The following is an 8,316-nucleotide window of genomic DNA, read 5'->3' on the forward strand; positions in this document are numbered from 1 at the left end:
AATATCATGTTATACAAGCATTGATTGCAATATATTGAAGTTGTCAAATTTCACATGTGGTTAAACCGTTATGTTTTTATCTGAAGTTTGTTCAAATATTTCATATCAACTTTATGTTTAGATCCCTTATATAGTTATATTTTGTGTGAAATTGCTATAACAAACCGTAGTTTATTTCATATTAAATAACTCATAGTTTATTTCATGCTTAAGTAAAATTATTGTCCAAGTCTATTCTTATTTTTCATGTTTAGTTTTTAATGATAATATGTGTAGTTATTATGATTCTAATGATAATATGCATAGTTATCCAAACTTTTATATTCATGTCTTACTAAGTTGAATGAATTCTTTGTTTGGTTGTGTTTAGAAATGTATTAAATTATATTTTATATTATATTATGTGTGTTGTCTTACATTATTATTTTTAGATTCTATTAAAAATAATAATAATAAACTTGTTAGTATAAGGAGAGGATAATAAATTGAAAGAAAAAAGAAAAAAATAATAACAATAAAATGGAATAAGGAAAAGAGTTAGAATACGTGATGAAAGAACATCTGAATCAGAAAAAGAATAATAGAAAAAATAAAAATAAAAAGTAGAATTAAAAGAATGGAGAAAATGTACATGGAAAAATAAATTTAATAAAAAATACTGCAAAAATGAAAAGAAACAAAAGTATAGTGTTAGAAAAAATAATAAAATATTTTAGTATGATCAATTAAAAAAACACAACTATTTAAAAAAATGGTAAGAAAAGAAAAAGAAGAAAAATCAATGTAAAAACCAAAAATATAAAATAAGGAAAGTTAAACAAAAAACCGTGAAAAATTAGTACAAAAAATAAAATAAAAGAGAGAAATTAAGAAGCAGGCAAATGTTGAAAGCCTGAAAAATAAATAAATAATTAATAAAAATGTGTAAAAACTTCACATGTTTATAAAATAGTACAGTTTTAAATATGTTAATATATATCAAAGAGTGGGGGTAAATACATTTGTTTTAACAATATAATATTCAAAAAATTAGTTAAGTCATAAAAGTCCATAAAGCGACCGTGTTAGAATCATGGGACTCGAGGGATGCCTAATACCTTCCCCTCGGTCAACAGAATTCCTTACCCGAACTGGTTCGCAGACCAAACAAAGAGTCATTTCATTTTGATTAGGGATTAAACAAAAGGTGACTTGGAACACCGTAACTCAATTCCAAGTGGCGACTCTGAAAAAACTAAAATAATCCCCTAATTAATAACGTCACTTAAATTGAAAAAACCCTTACGCCGCCGCGTGAAAAAGGGGTGTGACACATGTATCTAGTGTGATTCGCATGTATCTATAATACATAACAAATCTCGCCCGCCTCCCTCCATATTTCACTTGTCTCTCTCTATTTTAGTGTATCTTATAGCAAAAATCAAATATCTAGGTATATCTTTTTCAATATATTGATATAAAACTCTTAATTAATAACATACATTATATTTAAAAATATAATCAGTAATAATGTATATGGTAATGAAATATGTCTAACATATAGTTTCTCCCTCAAAAGATTAGGAAGAAGGAGAAGGAAGAAATAATATGCAGGTAACTCTTTATTCGCACAACTTAAAGAGGGGACCAAAAAATCTAGATAATTACTTAAAAAATGAAAACTTCAACACATAGTTATTGGGTAAAATTTATTCGTACCAGGTGTTTACACCAAATCAATACATGCATGTCATGTGCTTAAATTTATAGTTTATTTTACCTTATTAAATCACATAATAATAAAAATTGCATTTGCTTAGTATAAACACCCCGTGCAAATAAGTTTTTTTCACGGTGAATGGAAAACTAGTTTGTTTTTAGCTAAATTGGGCCTTGAACCGGGTCCATGAGTTTTAAATGGGCCAAAATTATGGACAAAACTTGCAGAATGCTAAATGTAGCCAATCTATTATGGGAAAATTGTATATAATAGCAAACTAATAACCTAAAATAAATGGAATAGCTAGGGTTTGATTTAATTGTGCTCCATAGCAAACGTTAGCTAAAATTTGCCAGTGTCTCTCTCCCAGAAATCTCGCTCGCCACTCTCCATTCTCGCTCGCCTCTCTCGCTTTATACACAGAAGTGTATAATTTTGTTTCTGTTTTGTATAAAGCGAGAGAAAATTGTATATACACATGCAAAAATGTATATCTTCGTGTTATACACTTAATTATACAATTTACAAACATTTTACTTCAAATATTGCAGAGAAAAAGGTCAACGAATTATACAATTGCGAATTATACAATTGCAGTGAAATACAATTTTCTCTAGCTTTATACAACAGAAGTGTATATATTGTGTTTCTGTTTTTGTATAAAGCGAGAGAAAAACATATATCTTCTTGCTATACACTTAATATTGCAGCGAAATAGGTAGTGAATTATACAATTGTGCATTATACAATTGCAGTGAAATAGGATAGCGAATTATACAATTGCAGCGAAATAGGCCAGCGAATTATACAATTTAGGCCAGCGAATTATAAACTTGTATATGTATAGCGAATTATACAGTTTTATATTTGCTATGGAGCGCAATTATGCAAAGTTTGCTATAGCATACAAATAAGAATTTTTTGTTTGCTATATGTGAAAGTTGCCCATCTATTATCTAGCCTTATTTTTCTACTTGCCCTCCTTTGATTTTTTCTCCATTAATGTCTTCCTCCAACCATTTTATTTTAGTAATAAAAAGAACAAGTCAAATGGAAGTCCAAATGTTGTCGTCGAAGAGTTTCGAAGCTCAAAATTTTAAAAGTTGATATGCCGTAAATATAAATTGTTTTAAATGAATAATATATTAATAGAATTGAAATATTGAGAGTAGTACATATCTAAAGTTCTAAATGTTTAGAGGAAGATTTGAGCTGAAGTCCATTGAAATTTGCTAGTAAAAAACTTTTGGAGTCAAATTTTAGAATCTGAACAACCACAAATGTGAATCATTTCGAGTGAAATATTTTTAAAGACTTGACATTGTAGGAGTTCATATCTAAATTTTGAGAGTGTGTAGAGGAGATTTGAGCCGGTAAAGATTGAAAATTATACTCAACTCATTGAAGAAGATGAGTTGTTGAGATGTATAAATATTATATACATATATAGATGTAATACATCTCTGATACATTAGTTATATATTATATATACACGATTATACATTATTTTTTATATAATATAAATACATTACATATGCATGTGGCTATTAGCTAGAAATTGTTTTTGGTTGATGATGAAAAATTTTATTTTGTGTGAGGCATACCTATTGTCAGTTATGTGAGGCCTCTTTTGGTTACCTTTTGCAATATGTGGAAACTTTTTTCTCTCTCTGTCAATTCAATGTTTTCTTTCTTTTTACTTTCTTACTTGCATTTTTCTGTTTTTTTTCCTTGTTAACTCTTACTGTGATTTTATTTTATTAATTTTTTTTTTGAGAAAAAATTAATGTAGTATGTCAAGAAAATTAGAAATTGAACAATGTGAAATTAAAAAAAAAAAAAACTCTCACTAACAACATAAATATTCACGTAATTAACTAATGATCAAACCCATCGATATCTCCTTAAATTTGGCACAAAATTTCACTTAGACCCCTTAACTAGCTAATGTTCATCTTAGACACCTCAAATAGGATGTCACTGTGTCATTTTGATACTTTTCGCTAACATGGCATGATAAGTGTAATGCACCCAAAATCAGCGTGAAGGAGCTCTTTTTCAGGCCAAAAAATAATATTTAAAAAGTCAAAACTATCCTTCTTCCTCATTCTCTCCTCCACCACACACCATCCATTCACCACGGCTGCCACCATCACTATTAATACATTCAGATTAATTTTTTGATTTTTTCAGTTTCAAAAATCACTACAACCATCATCTTCTCATTCTTGTTCTTTAGATTCAACAATTACAATTTTTATTGCAATCTTTCAAGTTCAGTGCCACACATCATTGTACATCTATCACACCCATCAAGTTAATTCTAAACGAGAAGAACTACAACGTACAAATAATACATAGCATTCGTATATGTGCTCCTTTATAGTTTTATTCTTTTTGGAGGCATTGTAATATTATATACACAATTAAAAGCATGAAATTGTTATACAAATTGAATCTGCAAGAAAAAAAAATGAAAATCTGAATTTAATATAGGCAGAATAATTTGGTGGACTCTCGTACTTGTATCGGATTGTATTATGGACTCTTCTACTTAGCTTTTTGTCATCTGGACTCCTGAACATAACCAAAATGAGATTTTTAAATCCTCACTCTCCCTTAAATAGATGACATGTTATATACATGTCATATCCATGTCATATATATTAATGCCAAGTCATAATTTTCTTCATAATAATTTTTTAATTATTAGTAAAAATATTAAATAAAAGACAAATTTAAAAAAAAATCTATTTTATCAAATAAAATAAAATTATTATTTTTGTACACCTTTCCTCCACCTTCCCTAACCCACCATCACTGTCAAAACTCCACCATCTCCATATCCCAATTTTTTTCTTCTTCGATTTTTTCACAATCCAGCAATCTGATGAAGTCATGAAACCAATTCACTCCCTGCTAGTGCCATTTTAATTTATTATTGACATTTCTAATCCTCCCTATTTTCACTATTTTACCACCAAGACGGCGTCGTAAAACCCATTAGAATCCAATTGTAAAATCCAATATAGCATTTTCGATTTTCCGGCATGCATAGCAATACAAATTGGTCGGAACAAGGTAGAGAATCTCGTCGATGCCGGAGAAATGATGGAGCCATTGCGTCGTCTCCATTTTTACGACGACGTCCATTTTTGCCGGCGTCATCGCCATTTTTACCGGCGAGATCAAAGTAACAACAACCTAAGTCATCTAACAACCACAATAACAACAACCAAGCCGCCTAACAACCAGATCTAACCAAACTTTTCATAATCCAATGCTAACTACTATTTCACACCCCAAATTGCTTACAAATACAAAAATAGTTTTGACAGCAAAAGAGGTCAAGTTACTCATTAGAGATATCAACAACTCCACTAATTTCTGATTTTTCTTTGCTTATTATGTTCAAAAATTTTTGCCCAATTTCATTTTTTAATTAAGGTAACAAAAAAAAAAAGAAAAACAAGAAAGAAGTTGAAAGAAAAATGAAGATAAATAACAATAGGGTGTGGATAAGAAAGAAAAATAGGTTGAGGTGATTGGAAAAAAGGTAGTGTGGGGAAGAAGATGGAGGTTTTTTCCTTTTTAAATTTATTTTTTTTAAAAATAATTTTAATAACTTAAAAGTAAAAGTTGAAATTTCAAATATCATGTTCACTTGCCTTTGTAGGCGTGTGACTACACTCTCTTGCCAACTCATCTATATTAATGCCACATAAGGATGATCAATGGTCAGAGGGGTTTAATATATTGTTTTATGTTAAGTATAAGGGTCCAGATGACAAAAAGCTAAGTAGAAGAATCCATAATACAATTCGATACAAGTACGAGGGTCCACCAGACTATTCTGCATTTAATAAAAAAACCAAAACAAAAATAAAAACAAAAGAAGAAGAAGGAGAAGAAATTAGGGGGTAAAGAGGAGGCGCCAGAAATAAATTGGAAGAATGAGGAAGAAGGGGTGGGATAGTTTGCTGGGGTTTTAGAAATTAAATGCTTTTATTTATTATTTTGGATTAAAATTAACTTTTTTTTTGTAATGTATTTTTAAAGTATTATTTTGTACTTAAATATTACATGTCTTTCTTTAATTAGTCATGAAATTACATTATTCGCGAGTGTGTTACACGCACAATGTAAGTTTAGGGGATTGTTAAAAAGTGTCAAAATGACACAACGGGATCCTGCATGAGGTGTCTAAAATGAACATCGTCCAGTTGAAGTGTCTAAGTGAAACTTCGTGCCAACTATAGGGGGTCACTGATGGATTTGGTCTTAACTAATTGATCTACTAAAATTTAATCGGTATTATTTATTACAAAATATGCAATTTATTTAAATTATTTAAATTTTAATCACTCAATTCTTAATTGTCAAATATATTTTTATTTTATTTATTGTATAACCACTTGATGTATTTAAATGGTTAATATTAATAATTATGTTTTAATGATATCAAACACTCAATTATCTTTTCTTTTTCATAATTATCAAATTCTCTACTTCTATGGCATGTATTGAATAATTATGGGAAAATGCATAAGTCCCCCCCCCCCCAACCTATACCCGAAATTCCAGAGACACACTTATATTATACTAAGGTCCTATTACCTCCCCTGAACTTATTTTATTTCGGCATACGTGACACTAGCTTGAAAAAAAAAGTCAATCAGCGTTGGGCCCACAACATAGTGTCACATAGGCCGAAAAGGGGTAGAAAATTATTAATAAAATAAGTTAAGGGGGATAATAGGACATTAGTATAGTATAAGTGTATCTATGAGATTTCAGGCATAGGTTGAGGGGGTACTTGTGCATTATCCCAATAATTATTGCCAATATTAATTTTGGGTTTCTCATTCAAAATTTTCTTTTTGATTTTTCTTTTTAAAATGTTTTTATGTTTAATGTCTTAAAATGTGAAACGAAACAGATATAAATTCATTTTTCGCGGGGTACAAAAATTAATAGAAAAAGAAATCCACCAAATAAATTTGTGAAAACACAAGATAATAATAGTATGAATATATATTTTTTGCACAAAGTGGTAAAACTATTAAAGAAAAGCTCTAGAAATATTGGTAAAAAAAGGGTGCAAACGATGAAATAGAAAATGAATTTTTGCAAAGAAAAAAATGCAAATGAAGAAAGGACAAAAAATTTTTATGGAAGTAAATTTTATTTTGTATGAGATATGTCAAGTCATACTTGTATGAGGCATTATTTAATGAGATAAGTGTCCAACACACACCTAAACTATATATTTTTTTTTTTGAGTTTCATACCTAAACAATTAAAAGTTTGAGTTTCATACCTAAACTATTACTTTTTAGTTTGAGAATGACATCTCTCTCTTTTATACCACTCACATCATGGTATGTGTAATACACTTTCTCTCTCTTTTATTTTAAAGAATTTCCACATCACACTCCACATGGACAAAATATTCAACCTTAACAATAAATAAATAAATTATTAGTATTAGTTAAAATTAAAAATTAAAAAACTATTATAAAAAATAATATTTTCTCTATAAAATAAAATGTAAAATATTTTTCTTACCCCACACCATTTTTTAAAGTTTTTTATTTTATTTAAATTTCTTTTATAAAAGTATTTCATTTTTTAATTCATTTCCTCCCTTAATTTATATATTATTTTATTTTCTTAAAAATATAATTCTACCCATCCCACTTAACTCTCCGCTTTCAAATTCTTTCCCCAGTTTTTAGATATATAAATCAAAATATTTTTTACTTGCCGCCACAAGACTTTTTATATTTTTTAGTTGTTTATTTTATATTGGTACACTAGTAGAATTTTTTTTTCTAAAAATATATATACGTGCATATCTAACACAAAATAAGAAAAACGTAAAAAAAATAAAAATTAGGAGCCAAAAATTGAATAGGATGGGATAGATTTTTAAAAATAAAATAATATCAAGTTCTATCCGGGGGTGGGGGGGGAGGGAGAGGATGAAATATGAAATTTTTAAAAATATTTTATAAATGATTTTTTTTTAAAAAAAGGATGGAACTGTCGCAGGGGAGGGGGTACGTGGAGAAGGTGGTGGAGTGAGATAAGAAAAACAATTAAATCTTTTATATGGATAAATCTTTAATTTTTAATTAATATTAATTTTTTATTATTTAATTTTTATCTAGATAAAATATTTTATTTATGTGAAATGTCATGTGTTAAAGTTTTTTCATATAAAAAAGAGAGTGCACTACACACACCACTGAGGTGTGTTTCTCAAACTAAAAAGTGATAGTTTAGGTCTGAAACTCACACTTTCAATAGTTTAGATATGAAACTCAAAAAAAGTGAATAATTTAGGTGTGTTTTGACACTTATCTCTTATTTAGTTGATAAATAGGATGGGACCCATCTACGACAAGAGGCATCTACTAAGTCTCTACTAAGTCTTTTTAGGCTTTTTTGTTTTTGTTTTTCACTTATTTCAATGTACTTTTTGTTTTCATTTTAAAAATTTTTCTTTTCTTAACAAATCTAACTAGTTTATGTTTTTTATTTTTTTGTTTTATGCTTAGTTCAATATATTTTTTGTTTTTATTTATTAAAATATTTTTTTCTTTACTAATCTA

This window comes from Solanum pennellii, chromosome 10 (genome assembly GCF_001406875.1).
Source record: "Solanum pennellii chromosome 10, SPENNV200".
Lineage (NCBI taxonomy): Eukaryota > Viridiplantae > Streptophyta > Magnoliopsida > Solanales > Solanaceae > Solanum > Solanum pennellii.